Genomic DNA, 21,121 nt, shown 5'->3' on the forward strand with positions numbered 1-21,121 from the left:
TTATTACTCTTTGTCCATATTTTTAATCAGTATATAAATCAATATTCTTACTTTGTGGTTGGAATGGAAGTCAACCTACTATAAGTTGATCTGATGGATGAACAGCTTGAAGGTTATCAATAGTTGCAATAAAGATAATTCCTTTAAATGCCTTAAAAAGAAGCAATAAGCATCAAATGTGACTGTGATCAACATGTTCATGAGGGACATTGTAAACCTGGAAATATAATTCTGATGAAAACACAGAAGACCTAACAGCATTCTGGCTTGTACAAAAGGATGCATACATGTGTCATTCTTCCCTTGAAAAAGGTTCAGGTAGTTATAAAATATTCACTGAAACTTAATGTTTTAGAATATAGAAGATTTCACAATCAAGTTATATCTTCAATCTTAGGCTAACTATGTAAAAATAAAATTTCATTATGCATTGCTTTGATCTGTAGATCTAAGTAATCAGAATTTAGTATTTTCTACATGTACTTGATTCACCTATGTTAGAGAAAGATCCTAGATCTTTAGTTTTATTTATTGTAACATCACTTAAATTCCATTAAGAAGGACCCATTTCCATTGGGTTCTGGCCAAAGTTTAATATGGAAATGCCATTGGTCACACTTGGAAATAACCTATGGTGGAAACCCAGATACAGGGATATTCTATTGTGGACTCAATTCCTCATTCAAGACTTGTGTATAGTCTAAGGTTCATTGGGCACTCTCAGTTCCTGCTTAAAGTACAGGTGGCTACTGTAGCCAAAAGACCTTTGCACAAGTGCATTTAATTTGCCAATTCTGCCCTTTCCTGGATTGGGATGTCATTCAGCCAGTTACACATACATTGGTGACCTCACAGTTGGATTACTGTAATGCACTCTATATGGAATTGCCCTTGAAAACAGTCTAGACCATGTACATCTAGTTGACAATGTGGCACCCTGAGAAGCAGTGTGTTTCATGCATATGAGTTCACTGCTTTGATTGCTGCCAACTGACTTCAAGGTGCAATTCAATATTCTAGTTATCTCCTTTAAAGTCATTCATAGCAGAAGATTTGGCTCTCTGAGGATCTTCTTATCTTCAGTCATTTCTGCATGTCTAGTGCAATCAAATAAAGTGGGTGTGCACCCTAACCCATCAATTGAACAATCTCACCTTCTATAATCCAGGAAGTACACATATCCTGTTGCAGTACTTAACCCTGGGATAACATCATCATTTAGGGTTCATGTAACTCCCACCCTTATGATGTTTAGGAAGTTGTTAAAGACCTGGCAGTTCTCCCAGACCTTTAGGATACGGTGACTGTGGAGTCACCTTTGATCATGGATGGTTTATAGTTAGTGCAATCTTTTGTATATGTATTCTCTTTGTGTGATTTGTAAGCCACCCTGAGTCATGAAGGAGTTGATAAAGAAATAAAGAGCTGGACTGTAATCAACCAAATGAGAGATTATCTTTGAATATTTGTTTCAAAAGAAGCTTTGTATCACCTTCTTCTTCCCAGTACCCATATCAGGAAACTATATTTCCCCACTGTTATTTGTATTTGATAGTATATGATTAACTTTCTGTTACAACATAGATTGCTACATCCCCAAAAGAAACAAAAGCAATTGTTTCCTTTAATATACTAATTTTCTTCTTGAAGATGTTTTCATAATGCTGTAGTCTAGCAGTACAAGATAATGTATCAAAAGATGGTGCAATTAGCACATAAACATCTTCTGCTGCATTAATTATTTCTGCTTTATATTTGTTTTGACTCATGTTCAGCTCAATGTTTAAAAAGCAATTTCTTGCTTAATAGAAGAACAGAACACAATATAATATTACTCTCCTTTGTCCACAAGCACTTCTAAAACTGGTATTAACATTACCAGTGTGGTTTATAGATCAGAGGAAATGAAACTTTAGAAAAGCAAACTAATTATTACAAAAAGCAATAATCATATAAACTTACATGAGTTCATTGGTCTCTGTATCGTACTTTGAAAAATAGTTTTTAAAGTCAGGCTCAGGATTCAGAAACAAGAGCAATTTAACCAACCATCTATAAATATTGCTTGGGAATTTTTTTCAAAAAAACTGGAGGCATTAGGTTATATAAATATAAATAATATAAAACTGAGGGTTGTATATACCAGTGTTTTTCAGACTTGGCAAATTCTCAGCCAGAATTACCCACTGACTTAAAGTTGTCAAGCTTGAGAAACATTTGTATACACAGCCCCAGTTTTCCATTTTGTAATGAACAGAAAAGTCTGAATTTTGTAATGAACTGAAAAATCTAATGAACTGAAAAGACTGAAGAGTCACTGGACTTGTACCATTGCAATGGAAACTTGTTTTTATCACCTATTATTTTTTATTTCTTGTCCCAGATTCAATCAATTTCTTTAGTTTGCTAGATTTGATTCCTTTTGCAGTCTTTGCAGAATTCTGTGTGAACTGGGCCTCATGAATCCCTTTTGCAGAACTGACAAAAGATCAACTTAGCAAAGTTGGCCATTGCTGAAATTTTTTCATCTACTTAGGGCCAGCAGTCCAGAGTTTTCTGGATATGCTCCTTCATCCACCTCATATACCTAATTATTCTGACCTTCAAGGGCACCGACTCTGAAATCAAAAGCAGCATCTTCTGCTTTTTTTCAGTGGGTTTCAGTTTGGCCAAGGAACAAGTGACAGTAAGGAGAAGGAAGAAAACGAGCATTAGATAATGAAAACAAGCTTGGTCAATTAAAAATTTTGACATGAGGGGAAGGGTCTGCTAAAGAGGCCTTCCTTTCAACTTCTTTCTGTAAATTGGAGGAACACTGAGGCTTGTATTAATGTTGATAAAACTCTGATAAGTCCTCAACAAGTACATCAAAAGGCAGGCACTACAATCTTTTCAGACTGATCAGAAATCTGTTTGCAAAAAGGGTTGAGAAAATCTCTCTCTGATTGATATAGAGCTATAGTGAAACTAGCACACCAGCCAGCATGGCTAATGGTAAAGGATGCTAGAAGTTGTAGTAGAACTAAATCTGGAAAATCATGGGTTCTCCATGTTTCTTCATAACTTTAAAAATACTGTCTCCAATGGTGTAGTTGCCTTTTAATTTTCATTAACCTTTTCCCTACCCTTTTGCAGTCTACGATCACTGGTATATTGGCATTCTTTCTAACCCAAATGAAAAAATATGTGAAAAACTGGAAGGCTATATTGCATTGTTTATAACCCAAATAAAAGTGTATATAGTAGTGACAAACTGGAGATTGCCCCTACATTGTCGAGAGTCAAGTTGCAATTATTTTACAGTTTATCTTACAGTTGATAGAGGAAAGATTGAGGTTCAAAGACAAAGTAAAATATGGATGTACAAAGACTGTTGTAAGTGAATAAAATAAAGCTATGTTGACCTTAACATAAATTGCTGTTTTATACTTAGGAATTTGGCTATTGGAAGCAAAATACTTTACAATGCAGCTTAATATTGTAAGTTAATGAAATATTAGAACATATATCCTACCTAATCAATGGCTCTTCATAAGATAGGAAGCATTTCCTTACAATCACAGATCAGACAATCATAAAAATTAAAGGAATTCTAAGATTAAATTCAGACTGAAGAGGCTAATTACAATGGCCAATTCATTTTTAAATAATATTACACAATCAAAGAGTTATTTTGCTTTTTGTTGGATCAATGGGTCAGCTAGTGTTTTGTTCAGTCTTTCTGCTGAGATGTACTAATACTGTACTTGGTTGATGCCAACCCTGGAATCTTTTCTAAAGCTGCCAAGACAGAGCTGTTCTGCAGGTTATTTGAGAATTAGTGTTGCTGGATGACTAACCTGATTCCAGAGTTCACTTGGTGTTTTTTTTTTATTGTCATATAGTAATTATAGCTCCATTTGTACTTCATTGTTTTATTGCCTTCATTGCAAAATTTGGTGATTTTGTGATATGCACAATGACAAAAAGTACATGAATAAAATAGACTTCAAGCTTTATCCCAATTATATATTTTCTGGAAGATCAGATTGGAGAAATGTGGCATACTCCTAAGCATTCTTTCTTGACCATAGATTCTAAAGTTATAATAAATGATCCTTTTAGTTATCAACAAACTTATTTCTACTTATTACCTGGCCATTTAAAGGATTTTAGGTTATCAAGATCCAGTTTGGTGAAGTGATTATGCATCAGGTCAGAAACCAGGAATCTGAGTTTTAGCCCCATGTTGAGCTTGAAGTAGCTGGAACACCTTGGACCAATAACTTTCCAGGAAGTCTCGGAAGGAGACAAAGCTCATCAGAAAAACCTTGCCAGAAAAACTTCAGGAACTTATCCAGGCAGTCTCCAAGGATGGAACATGATTTAAAGAAGACAAAAAAGGTGATCAAACCTCTTCTCACATCCGTATCCCTTTTTTTCTAGTAAATTGAAGACTGAAACCAAGAACAGTTTGGAAGGCCTATGTCGGGGTGTCGAACTCACATAGTCATAGCAGTATCATGTGACACATCCAGCCTGCAGGCTGGGAGTTTAACAGCCCTGGCCTATGTAGATTACTTTGTGAGTTAAATATGTTAGACCTAAGGTACTCCATGTATAGATGGCTGTGATATATTCAGTCTTCACAAATTTTTCAGAGAATTATACTTTTGTCACTTGTCAGAGCTTGTTCTGTCAATTAGAGCTTCAATGTAGCTCTCAATGTTTTCTTCAAAGCTTTAAGGTCAGTATTTCTTTGCTTGTTATCTCATTCAAAGATGACTTTTGGGGGAAAATATTACTTCTGCTTGGTGAATATCTAAACTATGTTAGTTGACTTTCAGATATTACCTGCATGTATTTAAAAAGGAAAAAAGTCAGTTTGGGGTAATGTTAAGGCTAATTATTTTGTCATAGCTTTAGGAAGAAAGTGATTGGAAAACACTTCTATTTAATTTATTTCAAAAGACTTATATAACTGTCCATATTGCAATAACACTCCTGGGTGGCACATAAACAGTAAACCCAACTAAAAATCCTAAACCATCAAGATAAAATTCATTGTACCCTGGCAGCATTCTCCCACATATCCAAACACCATATTACTGGATTCCAGCTTCATCCTCCAGTTTGTGGGGAAAGTCAACTCTTCAAGGCCTTTCATATTTCAAGGTCAGGGATCACCTGACAAATCTCTGGAGCAAACTGCAGGCTGATCTTGTCCAATCAGCAAGATCTATTGCCAGGTATCAGTACTAATTCAAAGGCATGTGTGCTCTGACAAACACAGAAAGACAATAAGAAAAGAGTGTCTGCATGCATACCATAGAACAAGCTCATACTGAAAATCAAAACTTTATCTCACAGAAGGTTTGAAGAAGCGAGTCCTATTTCCCTCTTCTTGTCCTTATGATAGCATAATATGGTCACTATTCACATTTGGGAGGAAAAAACATACTTTTTCTGCTAATTCTGCTTTCAATGCAAAATGTCCAATTATGTCATAAATTTTGTAACAGAGTCATGCACATATTATGCTGTTGACATGTTATAATTTCTTATCATGTAGTGATTAATTATATGTATTTTTTTCCAAGTTGTGACTTGCTGTGGGAAAAATCTAAATAAAGATTTTCCAGGAATTATATCACTGGCAAAGGGTTGTGATTTGAGAAATAGATAACAAAATATGAAATAGCAATAGATCAACAATAAACATATTGTTTACTTATGTTTTAAACATTTCTTTTTCACACATTCATAACTTCCATTTTTTCATTCTGAAGAATGTATAATTAAAAGGTATGATATAACCCCTTAACTATGTACACATAGTGCTAAAAGCAAACCATGGTTCTCCTTTATAATGGAGAAAAAGATCAAGATCTTCACAAAATTGAATCATACACTATTTGCATATTTAGTAATATAGTTTGTTGATTTTAGGAACAACAAAGAACCATGAATGTTTACAAGGAAATTATACACGTCTGATATTCATCTGTGTGCATGATGTGTCTGAACCGCTTGGTGTCTGAACCACATGTTTTATTTGCTTTCTCAGGATATGAAATAGCCCATTTGTCAGAAATGACAGCACATGACAAGCAGAACATAGCTTTTAGTGTCTTTGGAAGAAACAAAACTGCAAGCAGTGATATGTGTGAAATGTGAGTATCACAATGTCACGGGGAAATCATGCCATCCTATTTCAAGCTGTTTCAGAGATTTTATCACAATGATTATGTCTTTGTTGCTTTTTAATAAACATCTCACATTATATTTTTTCACATCACTGATACCTTCAAAATACAAATCCAGTTTTGCCTCCTAAATATGCTGAGATACTTCCTTTGCTATTTCAGTGTAGGCTAAGAGTGGCTGGGTGGTGTAGAGCAGCTATGAACTTTGACTGACATAGCAAATTTTTAGATGCACTGGAAGAAAATGGCAGTATTACAGAAAAAAAAAACACATTCATATCATTCAGAGCAATAAGGAAAATCATAAGAGAAATAGTCTAACTGAACTCTAACATTAGCTCTTAATAGCTTCTTTATGGGCACATTGTCAAGCAATATTGATGGTGGTTTTATTAAATAGAAGTATAATCTTCCCCAATATCGTATTATACTTTTTTGTCACTGCTGGGTTGAAATTGATTCACCAACCCCCAAATGAAGTGACAAAACATTATCTTGTACCTCTAGCTGTGCATGAAGAAAATAAACATTCTAGGTTTTTTGCTTTAGTCAAAAATTGCAAAATAATGGCAGCATATTAGTTTTTCTCCTCAAAATTAGGCTTTCGTCCTATGAAGGTCTCATTTAATTTCAGTGATTTTTTTTTTAGAAGTAAGGAAGTTTGTATCTTTATTGTGTTATTTACTCACACATATTTAATCTCTTCTTGTTTGGTGAGTTTGTTTTCCTAACTTGCCATACCAAGAAGTGTTTGAATTTACTTTCAGTCACTGTCATGTCTCTGAATTTCTTTTTCTTAGTTTTGTTTCTCCATCTTTTTCCTATGTTGTTTAACTGTGTGCTATTTATGCATTTCCTATGTGGCCTCTCTTCATCATGCATTTTATTGTCAAGGAGGAAGAGATTCTCCAAAAGCACACAGAGAATTCCTTTGTCGGGGAGAAAAATAACAAAGCTGAAGATGATGTATTAATATTTACAATTTACTAAAAGAGCACCTCAAGTCAGTTTTGCACATTGGGGCCAATACTTCTGTGTGTTGAGCATGTATGGCATTTATGCTTTATTTAATACAATCTAAGATTGCTAAAGCATATCTCTTTGTTATCTGTAGCCCTGGTAGAAATTGCTAATATAATTGATAAGAATATTCTGACTGCTTTACAAGGATATTGATCCCCCACCCAATAATCTAACATTGATTAGTAATCAATGTAATACTCTGTTCTGTAATAAGCTTCAGTGAAGAGCATTTCCTTATACGTAGATGATCTTAGATTGTTATTAAAGTATATTCTTACCTATATTCCAAAGTAAGGGTGGCAACATATCCTTTTTGGTGCACATCAACTGACTGCCCTACAGCTCACCCTTGATATCATGGAAGCAGAGAGAGGGGAGAATATATTGGCTGTTCTACTTTGCCATATCAAGTGCTGAATCAGCAACCAGGCACTGTGCTTTGAGTTCCCAATGTTGTATTGTAAGCAGTCTGCCTCATGGCATCTTTCTCTATAAGCCTTTTTGCTCTTAACATCCTTGTTGGTTATGCATCCTCTGAGAGGTTTCATCTTTATGATATATTTCACCCTCTTCAATGTAAGATAAGAGTTAAGGCACTTATAATTTTTTTACTTATACTCCAGAGAGTATCTTGTAATTGAAGGCAAATATCCTCATTTCTGAGTCATGGAAGCAGTAAAAACTTTATGCAAGCTGTCATTTTCTGTTAACTTTTAAATTAGACTACATGAAGTCTTACTTTGCAGTCTTTCAGCTCAGCATAAGCTATCAGATTGTGCTAGAGAAAGAAATCCCTTTAGAACAGTTAAGGAAAATCTGCAGTTTCCAAAAGTACTCCCTGCTACAGATATACTGTAGCAGATTGTTTCTTTCAGGTCATGCAAATTTGCTACAGATTTCTGAAGCATGCCATGTGTGAACCTAAAACTCCAGGAACAAATTCAATCTATACATGTAAAAGGTACCAAACACAAGCAGCAAATCCACAGGGCATGTGAGAACTGACTGGAGTGTATGCAAAGACATTCGATCTAATACGAAGTTTCAATATGAATTGAAATCTACTGCCCATCTTCCTTGGTTTAAATCTGAGGACAATGAAGGAGATCTAGTAACAGTATTATAGAATTGGAAGGGACTTTGGATCTAAATTGACTTGGGGATAAGCATCTATTTGAAGTCCTTTCTGTTCCTGTTTGTTACATTACCTCCTACTTCAACTCAAAATCACACCTTGCTTCAGTGTGATATAAGAAATAACTTTTTTCCCATTAAATCTTTGCCAATGCCATTTCCCAGACTGATAAGTAACAGTGCTTGGAGAGTTGGGCCACATCCTCAGGTTTACTGTGTATGTGATGTGTCAGTGTAACCATTTCCTAAACTAAAAGGGTTTTACGCTAAACTCAACTTGGTTTCTATTATCATGTAATATAAAGTTAAATTAGAATAGTAAGGTTAGTTGCTTAGAAGGTGGGGAAAGGATTCTCTTTCATCTTGGTTTGATCCAGTGGTGGGATTCAAAACTTTTTACTACCGGTTCTGTGGGTGTGGCTTGGTGAGTGTGGCAGGGGAAGGATACTGTAAAATCTCCAGTCAGAGGTAGTATTTGCCAGTTCTCCGACCTACTCAAAATTTCCACTACCGGTTCTCCATAACTGGTCAGAACCTGGTGAATACCACCTCTGGTCTGATCACCACCTTTTCCCAAGGAAACAAACAAAAAAAACCCCAATTTTTTTAGTGCACATATATTAAATCTTTTTAAAATTATAATTCTTCTGCAGAACTTTGAAAGAAGGACTAATCATTAACAGATGAGTATAACCTACTGCAGTCAATTGATGGTGATAAGATGTCTACATCTTCTGTCTGGATATTTTGGGTCTGATTTTTGGAAAGTGTTAACTGTTGAACTTTTTTAAGTTAACTGATAATTTTATTTTAAAGTTTTGCAGTTCTAAGCTGATGCTGATGACTATTTTCTCCAGGGCACCAGGTGACTGAGCCAGCCATATCACCTAAAGATAGCTAGTGCTGAGAGATTAACTCAAATATTTGAAATTTAAGAGAACAAGAGCTTGTGAAGCAGATTGAAACAAAATTGCTCATTACCAGATAACATCATAAGTGCTTGTGATTGTGGGGTTTGCTCCCAGTTTACAGTGTCTTGCCCTGCCAGTGTCTTTAGAATTGTTGCTTTTTTATTAGCAGTTCCTTGATTATGGTACTTTTCCTCCTGGAGTTGATGACAGCACCATATGCCATTGTGCTAAAATAAATTCAAACAAAATAAAAATATCCTGATTCCAAAATATCATATTGTGATTCTTAAAGCTATGTTCAACTTATCAAAAAGTAAAGTCCATCTTTAGTGGACATAGTTCCCAATAGAGTCATTATTTTGCGCTCATTTATACATAAAGCACAAGGACAAGCCATTGAGAATATGCTGATTTATCTGGAGGAACTGTTATTCCAGCATGGTCGCCTGTAGATAGCTTTCAGATGGGAAAAGATGGGAAAACATTAGAGTATCAGTATTCTTAAGGGATGACAGAACAACCAGAAATGTTATCCACAAAACTGTCCTTTTTTTTTTTTTAATGAAAATCATATTTCTCTCGCTGTACATATTTTTTCTTTAATAAACTAATATTTTCTTCTTTAATTTCCAAACCAAAACAATTGCAGTTCTTCTGTAGGTCCTTTTGTTTCTCTGTTTCTGTCTGAAAAGATGATCCAACCAGTTTTCTACTTATAGCTAAATCAATTAAAACTCTTCAAAGACTGCCCAGTCTCTAGAGTAGCAAGCCTTTGTAACCTTTCAAAGTTAAAATGCTTATCAGCCAGTAATATTTGGACTACTTTTTATAGGAAGCAAAATGGGCCAAAAACCATGTCCATTCACAGTGTATTTTTAACCTATCCAGTACAATACAGTTCAGTTGCTGAAGCAATTTGCTGTCTTGAAAGGGCATTTCCCTATCAATGATATCACATTACTACACAGCAATGTGTCAACTTTACCTGCAATTGAAAATCCTTGGCTATGACACCCTGATATTCATGTTGTCTCTGGCTGGGACTGTATCTGCTGATGAAAAACCCCATTGTTTATAAAATTTTCTTCATCTCATCATTTAGAAGTGCCACTTTGGAGTTACTAAGCTGAGAAGGCCTTTTTTATTACAGCATAGTTTCATTTCATGGCAGATTGATGAAGAGGGAAGACAGTGGGTGGATTACCAAGAGGTTAGTTGCACTGATAAGTATGTATGTTTTTCAGCAGGTTTGTAATTTCCTGGCTAATGTAATTATATTGAATATTTCAGCTGTACTGCTTAGGGGAATGGTGGATTGCTGCCCAAAAGAAATTGAAGTAATGGTTCAGTTAACATGATACATTCAAGCATTTATAGTGCTACTCAACAGAAAATAAGCTTGTCTAGCAGCACAAAGTCAAACTCATAAGGTTAGAGAGTTATAAACAGGTTTTAGGACACTAGAGACCTAACAGCAGGCTAAAACTCATCATGGTCCATTATACAGCAAATCTTGGAAACTGCACAAATTTTCACCATTCTTAATTACTCAGTTAATTGTCTTTAAAACCTTTCCCACAGCTTGTGAGAAAACTCATGGGAACTTGGAGAAGTATTGAAGCTCTTGTTGGCCTTTTTCTCAAAATTTATTTTTTGAAGCAAGAATGTTTAGGTAGAATGTAGCAGTGATTCTATAACTTGACTTTCTATTTTTAAGGACATAACAACAATCAATTTTTCAAAAAGATGCTTAAAACCGTCTTTACTCCCTTATATTTCTCAGAGAAGGTGTTGCTGCTAGCATTTTCATAGATGAAACATAGGTGATATAAAATTAAGATCAAATAATTAATTATGCATTCAAATTTGCTAAGTCTTTCCCACTGTCCATTTATGAGTGGGCAATGTGTTTGGTTGTCTAGACCCCAAAACATGGCAAAGTGTCCCATTTTCTTCTTTATGACATTGGTAGTTTTTGAATCAATTCTGAGCTCAGTCTTACTACCAACATCACAATTAACGAACACAACCTTTTAAATTTAATCCCGCCATGTAGAATTGAATCATTCCTGAATGTATGGGTTTCAAGTTCAGCCAATGTGAATATTTTCTATAGCTTGGAGCTTAAGAAACTGTGATGAGGGAGGGGAGATACAGATAAATGGCTTAAGTACCACATAATAAAGATCATGTGTTCAACAAGCAATTGAAACTATAGTCTTCAGTTGTCACAGTTGTATGAAAAATCCCCATGTAAATAAATAACCAAAACACTTGAGATAAATGCCACAAAGTAAATCTTATTAGTATGTACAAACCTATAATGATCACCAGGCTCCTGGACAGGTCTCACTGATGAGCCCATAGGATTATAAAATACAGATGATATATACCCTTTCATAATGAATTAGAAAAATAATGTGAAGCATTATACAGTCTCTAGATTGGGAATCCTATGTCAAGTAATGGGAGGGTGAAGGGAAGATGGCCTTATTATCTGGGACTTCTGTTTCTTATTAATTCTATATTTTGATAGTTGACTCTAATTCACCTTCCATTTCTGACACCAGTTAACATAAACTGAGAATTTATAGTCATCTCTTTGACCCCTTTCACACTTTTCAGCAAAAGCAATGGTATGCCAATATCTATCATTCCCCTTCTCTCCAAGACATTTGCCCGCATAGATGCAGTTTTGCCTGACCATCCAAACCCCTTTAGAAATAAAGAACTCTCAAATTACGTTTATCCCCATATCCCAGTTAGCACTTTTTTCCTTCCAAGATCCATTTACCCTGATGTGATGGCTCTCAGCTCTGGATTCTCTCCTCTATCCTTGGAACCTCTCACACATTTTCATTCTGTCTGCTTCAACTGGAAGAAGTTGGAGAAGCCACATCTGCAAACTAATGAGCAAACAATAAATAAATGCTGCCAACAATCTCTACTTTGTTATTGCACACAATATGTGGACACATTTCCAGATTCATACCTGGGAGTTTTTGTTTTGGCAGTTGCTGTTCCTTTCAATGAACAGCATGGGATTATTCTAAGATTTTGAAATGCCTTCTGCTTCCAAAGAAACCCATACAGGTTTGGGTGAGTATTTTGACATGTATAACATAACAAGTTCATGTTCTTAATTTTCCACTTGCCTGAACTTTTGGTAATCATATATGTTAAATACAAATACAATGTATTATTTCTGCAATTTCTTGAATGCTACACTGGATTGCAAAATAAGAACATATGTAAGATAACCCAAAGGGAAAAACAATGTTACTCATGAGCAGGTTACAAGCATACTGTTTGCCTTGGCTCAATGTTAATTTATAGTTAATACTCTCTCAGCCCACTTTCTACTCCTTAGTGACTCACTTCCTCTCCAATTTTGCTTCATCCAGATCCCCAAACCCCATTTCCTTTCCACTTTCTTATCTCTGGGAGAGAAAACATGCAAAAAAGAGGAAAGAGAATATGGTTGATGACTAACCATATTCATACAACTTCCCTTAGTTTTGCCCTTAATTTTGCCAATTTTCAAGACACAAGTGTATGCCAAAAATGCTGAGAGTAGATAAATGCAATGGGAAACTCAGCATATGTTTGGAAACCCCAAATACTGTATACACCAAGCTAGGTTGATTAACAAGTTAATTAAAGTAATATTTTCTCATCTTCCTGACATTTTAACTAACATTTAAAAACCATGATGGGTGTTTTTTTATCATGTTACACTGAGCACGTGAACTCAATTCATCAGAGCAAATATGGCTCAAGCCTTCATACACACACACACACACACACACACACACTGTCTTTTAAATACCCCTTATTACCTAAATGTTTGCAAGGTGATTTAAAATTGAAAGCTGTCTTGATCTCATGAAACTAACACCATGAGATTTGGAGGAACGTTGCCCTTAAGTACATTAGAATAAAGTATTCCTTACAGAAACAACCTTTCAGAGTTCCATATTTATCAAAAGATGCCACTAGCTATTCAAATTTATTTTTTATTTAATTTGATATTTTTCTGCCTTACTTGCCATCATACCCATCTATCTCATCTAATTGCAGCATTCTAGTTGTGAATGTCACACACCAAAAAAGTTTGCAAATGTCAGCAAAAAAAGGTTTCCAATGTCAAGTTGATAAAAAAAAATCCATTTTTTTGGCTGTATAAAACTAGTTGATCTTAAAGACGAACAGTCTCATTGGTTCTAAATACTAAAGTAGTAAGGAACTCATCAATAAAGTAGTTAATAACCCATTATGATATTAAAACAAATATTTAGAACCAAAAGGGGAAAACAGTTGAAACAATTTTAAAAGGCCATTGAAAGAAGCAAACATATTCTGGAATAAAATATCAATTTATTTAATTTATTTAATAAGACTTGAAAAAGAAAAAACTGAAAATTCTTCTGACTGGGTGTGGGCCATACTTGGAGAAGGAACATCATGGCTGAGTCACCACACACTGATTCTCAGTAGGGAATAGGGAAAGATAACCCACAACCTACCTGAATGTACTCATTGTGGTGCAACTTGCATGGAAATACTATGTACTTAATATCAAACTCTTTGGATTTTTCAACTCAGTAGTTGCCAATTGGGGATGCCTTGACAACTGTATTTAGGGAGCATACAAGAATAACATTACTTTGAGCTCAAGGTAAGATTAGAAGTAGGGATTTGCCTTGCTCCCACTGGGGAGCTGAGGCTGCTGTGGACCACAGGCTCTTGGCCACTGATTTCCAGGCTGATTGTATTTGGCAGGATTTTCCAATTGGACTAAAGAAACATGGATCCCACCTCTACAAAGTTATGAGACCTAGTAGCATGAGAAGTATTGGGAAGAATACTTTAGCTCATACCAACTACTTGCTGGGTAAATCTCTCCAGACAACCCTGGCCAAGCAGCAGGTGTGAATTGGTGCATTTTTTAAAACATGTTCAGAATTATTTTAGGAAACATATACTTCCTCTGTCATTTAAGTCCTTTAGGTTCAATTCTATGATCTGATAGCATAAGACTTGTTTCTCCTCTTTCTCATGGGCTTTTCCTATCAAGAATGGCTGAATATTGGAAGTGATGCCCCTTTTGGTGCCAGGTCCATAATCCATGGGGTGATCCTTTGTTACAGGCAGTAAGAAAGTGATATACCCCTTGCCATACTTCGTGCCTCTCTCCCTCTCTCATGTGGACTAGAATGTCAATTCTGTTTTATTGAAAAATCATGATCAGAAAGTGGGAAGCTAATTTTTATACCAGTTAACTTCTCAGCCCATTTCCATAATGGAGAAAAGCACTTCAGTACTGAGGTGCAGGATTGCCTTTTAGAAATGCTAACATTAGGAAATCACTAAACAGCAATTAAATTTGCAGAAATAAGCTGCATTTGTATGGAAAAAATAGCATTGATTTAATGTATGATGTTAATGGACTACTGCTATGTTGGCTAATACCCACTACAATATTGGGTCATCCATAGCAATGAATTCTAATGGGTATTTTAAGTAAAATAATTAACAAATAATAGGTCAAATATGTATATAATATTACCTGCTAAAAATAATTTGGTGTTTAAGTTGTAATGATAAATAGGAAAAAAAAAACCTAAGAAATGAATGAGGAAATAAAAGCTAAAAAAAATAAATCTCAGTGGTAATAGTAATAATTGCTTCAGGAGCACTTACCAGTTAAAGATTCTCTGGATGTTTTACTCATCTGAGAAATTGTTCTCTATTATGGATCTGTTATTTTACTTATTTAAAAACTTTTCTCCTTTCTTCTTTTGCACTTCAGAGAAAGCTATGCTAGATTTTTTTTCTCCCAATCTTTTAACATATTTTTAGGAATAGGCATTTTTCAGATGACTTGCAAAAAATAGCAACATAGATTTCAGACAAATCTCTGAGGCATCTTCAACTGTTAAATTCATATGGTGGGAACCTAAACTATACTCTACATCCCGATCCTTTGAAAGTTTAGGTACTTAGAAATCTATTTCCTTTGAAAGTTTAGGAATTTACAAATCTCTGTTCCCAATTGTGGGGAGGCATTAGGGAAGAAGAAGGGGGCCAAAATCAACATTATGTCCATGTACAAAGGCATAAGGTCGTGATAGTGAACCTGTGACACTCAGAGCCCTTTCTGTGGGCACGCAAGCCATCACCCCAGCTCCGCTCCGCCGTGCATGTACACGCGCCTCCTGCTGGCCAGCTGGTCTCTGCCGTGCATGCATGGGAGGAGGGGTGTATGCAGAGGTGGGGCACATGTGCAGGGGGTGGGGTGCATGCATAGGGGCAGGATGCATGTGGGGGGGACATGCACGCATTGCATTTTGGGCACTCAATGTTGAAAAAGTTAGCCATCACTGGCATAGGGCTTCAATCTGCAAATGTGCTTGCTGTTTTGACCTTTATGACATCTCTCCCCATTTCCATTGTAGATATACCTGCAAAGGTTTATGTCACCTAGGACTGTGAAAAATACACAGTCTTGGTAGTGAAGCCACACCTGTACTTGATTCTCCACACAGACATGGTTAAAAAGAAAATGATAGTGTGTTCTGAAAGAAAGGGTTTTTTAAAAAAAAAAAAACATTGTAAATATTTGTAAAAACATTTATTTGGCATTTTAATAACTTAACCTCTGGATTGTTTATGGGTATATTAGAAAAAAATACTATAAACAAATGAAGGGCTATAACAGTCAGTGTTAAAAAGATTTGTTTTCCAAAGAAAATAGAACTTTTATCCAGCAGGATACAGAAAAAAATTCTGTAAATTTCAGAACCAACTGTTTGTTCTAAGAATGGTGAAATTTTAATGCATATGCCAGGAACTCTCTTCATAATGAATGCAATTTGAATTCCATTTTGGATCTGTCAAACGCAATATTAAAAAATAATGAGTCACAACACAATTTTTAGCTACAGAAAGACCAATAAACAATGAGAGCCATAGATAAAGAAGCATGACTAACTTTTGGATAATGAGGCAAAATTGCTTTTTTAATGACCATTTCTTGTCTACCATATTGGCATTTTCTTACAGAATCTCACTTATTAGAATATTAAGATTTTTTTTCATGACATTATTGTAGGACATGTCTTTCAAACATACGGTGATTAGAGTTATGTGCATTAGTTTCAAGAACCAATTTAAGTATCTTGGTCCTTGGGTCTCCTAGGTGCTAATATGGATTAGCTATACCGTACATAGTTTCTGTGCCTTAGATCAGAGTGCGTTTTTTTATATTTAACCATCCACATTAAAAAAAAAAATGGATGAAAATTGTTTTAACTTCTTAATTAATTAAGAGAAGAATAACCTTTTATGGCTATATAATATAGGCTGAAGGCTATATTCAGTATTAGGTTGCCAAGGGCCCTTTTTTTACAACATAGTACAAATCAGGAAAAAATTGGAAAGGGCAGTGTATAAATTAATATTGAATAAACATATAAGAAAGGCTTACAAAGCAGGATGAGCTTTCTTAATTGTTAATATTTTAAAAAGATGACAAAAGAGGCACTTAAAAAAGATATAATCACTTTCAATTTTATTTTATACACACACACACACACACACACACACGTTTTCTTATACAGTATTTTCATGGGTATTTATATGTATGGTATTCAGCTTTGTTCGGGTATTTTCCCATGTCTTTATAGTTGTGCTTTTAAAGTTGTAGCGACGTTTTGGCAGAATCTCATCTGCCATCATCAGGCCCGTGTATTGGGTTCGTCTTCGTCGTGTGTGTCAGGCTTTCGCAGCTGTTTCTGTTTTAAATTTGGTGCTAGCCTTGTACTTTGTTAGAATGGTTTTTTCTTCATCCTAATTGGTTGGGAGTCTTGGTCTGTGTTTATTGGTCTTGGAGTTTGCTGTGTTCTGCTTGATTGGTGTTTCTAATATATTCTGTCTGTTTTGTAGTGTTTTTTTTGTCTTGATTAGCTGGCAGCATTGTGTTTCGTGTATTGGGAGGTTTCAGTGCGGCTTGGCTTTGGGTGAATGGCCAGCTATCGTTTATTAGGAAGCTAGGTTTCATATGGGTGTGTTTGGGCTGGAGGTATTGGTGGGGGTCTGTGTGTGCCCAGGTGTTTGCTTGGTTTGTGATGTGGAGATTTTTTTGTTTGTGAGTGCAGGCTTCCAGATAATTGACAGTCTGGTGGAGTCATCTCTTTTATTCATGCTTTTAGATCGTTTTTCAATCTCTATGGCTTCTCTGATAATTCTGTAGCTGGGGTTTTCTATAGTGGCTAGGGTTTTGGTGCCGTTGAAGTCGATGTGATGACCTGTGGCTTTCATATGTTGGACTAGTGAGGAAGTGTGTTCCAGCTTTTTTACTGCATTTTTGTGTTCATCCAGGCGGGTACTTATTCTTCTATTGGTCTGTCCGATGTATGTGGCAGGCACGATGCACAGGGACTTCATATATGCCTTGGTTTTCCAGGTCAATTTTATCATTGAGGTTTCTTATGATAGCTGCTATTTTTCTGTCTGTTTTGAAAGCAGTCTTGATGTGATGCCTGTGTAGTATCTTACTGATTTTGTCTGTTGTACCTCTTATGTAGGGCAGGACAGCTGTTCCATAGGTCTGTTCATCTTCTTGGTCTCTATTGTGTCTCAGTGTGTTTTTGTGGATCAGGTCTGTGATTTGCTTTTGTGGAAGCCGTTGGCTGTCAGTACTTTAGTCAGGGTGCATAGTTCAGTCTTTATGTGTGTCTTGTCTGCCAGGCGTTTGGTTCTGGCAATTAGTGTTTTGGCCACAGAGTTTGCATTGAAAACAGCCATTCCAGACAAAGGGATATTTACTTCCTAGCACAAATAGTCTCAATTCCATAATGTAGAGATTAAAGACATGTAGAGCCCCAGCTGCTATGGGGCTTGACTCTTTTGTATAGGAGCAGATCAGAATATGTGCATAATATTGTCAGAACAGAGATTAAGACAACCTAAACAACATCTAGGGTATTATATTTATACTTACTGGGTTGAATGATAAAGTAACATTTAGAACCTTAAAATACTTTTAAACATAACAGTTCATTTCTTTTTAACTAATTCATATCTCCTTTTTTGTCTTCTTCATGTATTAATCCATCTGCCTTATTTATGGCATTTATTCATCCCCAAATAACAAAATTGTATACTCTTTGTTATTGCTTCAGCAATATCAACTCAGGTTTCCCTTTTCCCTGTTGAAACTGTCCTTTGAAATATTAACTAACTCTATGTAGAATACTTTAGAATAGAATAGAATTTTTATTGGCAAAATGTGATTGGACACACAAGGAATTTGTCTTGGTGAAAATGTTCTCGGTATACATAAAAGATACATTCATCAAGATGTACAACACTTAATAATAATCATAGGGTACAATAAGCAATCATGTCATACTAGGAAACTGTCAATACAAATAGTAAGGATACAAGTGACAAAATTACAGTCATACAGTCACAACTGGGAGGGGATGGGTGATAAAGAGTGATGAGATTAATATTAATAGTAGTGCACACTTTGTAAATAGTTGGACAGTGTTGAGGGAATTATTTATTTAGCAGAGTGATGGCATTCGGGAAGAAACAGTCCTTGTGTCTAGTTGTTCTGGTGTGCAATACTCTATAGTGTCATTTTGAGGGTAGGAATTGAAACAGTTTATGTTGTGATTGGAAGGATTGACCCTGCTAGGACTTTTGAATCTGATGCATCTGAAGACGGAAGGTTTGAGCCTGCTGTGAATGTGGAGTCTGAGGTATCAGAGGACACAGATGTGAGCCAAGAGGATGAGAGAGTGTCGGAGAGATGGTCGTCTCCAGAACCTTCTACTTCATTCATGCCTCGGATGTCAGCAGCTGATCCACAGAATGAGCCAGAGGCTTCGAGTAAGGATGAGACTGACAGATGTTGGCTTGATGCTAGGACTAGAAAAAGATTGAAATGTCAATCACAATCTGAAAGGAGATGTCAAGCCAGGGATTAATTAGAGAGACTGACACGCCCCTCCAGGGGATTTAAGGAGGCATGCTGGCTCTCAATCTTTGCTTGGAGCAAAGTGCATTTTGGGATTGGAAGAATACGTTTGAACTTCTTGGATGCAGCGTCGTGAATTATAGTCAGCTCGGACTTGCCAGTCAGATTCTAGGAAGACTGCCAAGGACTGAGTAAAGAGAAACATTTAACTCTGCGTTGTCTGTGTTCGTTAGTTTGAGTATAATAACTTTGGAACTTTGGATTCTCACCTGTGGATACAGGTGAGACAGAACAAGTTTATGTCCAGGATGTGAGGGTGTGTAAATATTTTCACAGTCCTCTTTTTGACTCGTGCAGTATACAGGTCCTCAATGGAAGGCAGGTGGGTAGTAATAGCTTTTTATGCAGCCCTAATTATCCTCTAAATTCTGTGTCTGTCTTGTTGGGTTGCAGAACCAAACCAGACAGTTATAGAGGTGCAGATGACAGACTCAATAATTCCTCTGTAGAACTGTATCAGCAGCTCCTTGGGCAGTTGAGTTTCTGAGTTGGTGCAGAAAGAACATTCGTTGTTGTGCTTTTTTGATGATGTTTTTGAAGTTAGGTGTCCATTTTAGGTCATGTGATATAGTAGAACCTAAAAATGTGAAGGTCTCTACTGTTGATACTGTGTTGTCTAGTATTGTAAGAGGTGGTAGTATGGGAGGGTTTCTTCTAAAGTTTACCACCATTTCTATGGTTTTGAGTGTGTTCAGTTCCAGATTGTTCCGGTTATACCACGAGGCAAGTTGTACAACCTCCTGTCTGTATGCAGATTCATCGTTGTCTCAAATGAGGCCAATCACTGTTGTATCAACTGCAAACTTCAGTATTTTAACAGATGGATCTTTTGAGATTCAGTCATTGGTATATAGGGAGAAGAGAAGTAGAGAAAGCACAAAGCCCTGGAGGGGCCTGTGCTAATTGTACAGGTATCAGATGTGATTCTGCCTAGCTTCACCTGCTGCTTCTTGTCTATTAGGAAGCTTATGATCCACTTACAAGAGTGTTCAGGTACCGCTAGCTGGTTTAATTTAGTTAGAAGAATGTCTGGAATGATGGTATTGAATGCTGAACTGAAGTCTACAAAGAGGATCCTTCAATAGGTCTTTGGAGATTCAAGGTGTTGTAGGATGTAATGCACAGCCATATTAACAGCATCATCTGTTGATCTATTTGCTCAGTATGCAAACTACATGGGATCTAACAGCAGATCCATGATGGTTTTCAGGTGGGACAGCACTAGCCTTTCAAAGGCTTTCATAACTACAGATGTTAGAGCAACTGGTCTGTAGTCATTCAGTTCCCTGATGGAGGGCTTCTTTGGCACTGGGATTATAATAGAAAGTTTGAAGCAAGAAGGAACATAGCACATCTCTAGTGATTTATTGAAGATTCGGGTGAATGGGGGCCAACTGGTCAGCACAGACTTTTAAGCAAGAAGGAGCTGATCCTCCATTTTTCCCATTTTAATAGAGTTCTTTGAAAACATTAAAATTGTATTCCAGATATCCATCTTAACGCTGTACAACACAACAAAATCATCACCATATATTACTAAATCTCTAGAAAGATTCAGAAAATGTGCATGCTGTGTGGAAACATTTCTAGGTCCATTTGGACTACAACTGGATACACAATTAAATCTCACTGACTTCACTGAGTTTTATGCATACCTGACAAAAGCTGCCTTCTAAGTGCCAGATTTGTACACTATCCAGTCATAATATGATTTGATTTTGATTCTGTGTGTTCTGTAAATTCAGGCATCTGTGCTGTAAACAATAAATCACAATTTAGAAATAACCACTGGATATTTTCATATGACATACTACATTTAA

This window comes from Notechis scutatus, chromosome 3 (assembly GCF_049901735.1).
Source record: "Notechis scutatus isolate UNSWTSFEM ecotype Mainland chromosome 3, rNotScu1.2, whole genome shotgun sequence".
Taxonomy (NCBI): domain Eukaryota; kingdom Metazoa; phylum Chordata; class Lepidosauria; order Squamata; family Elapidae; genus Notechis; species Notechis scutatus.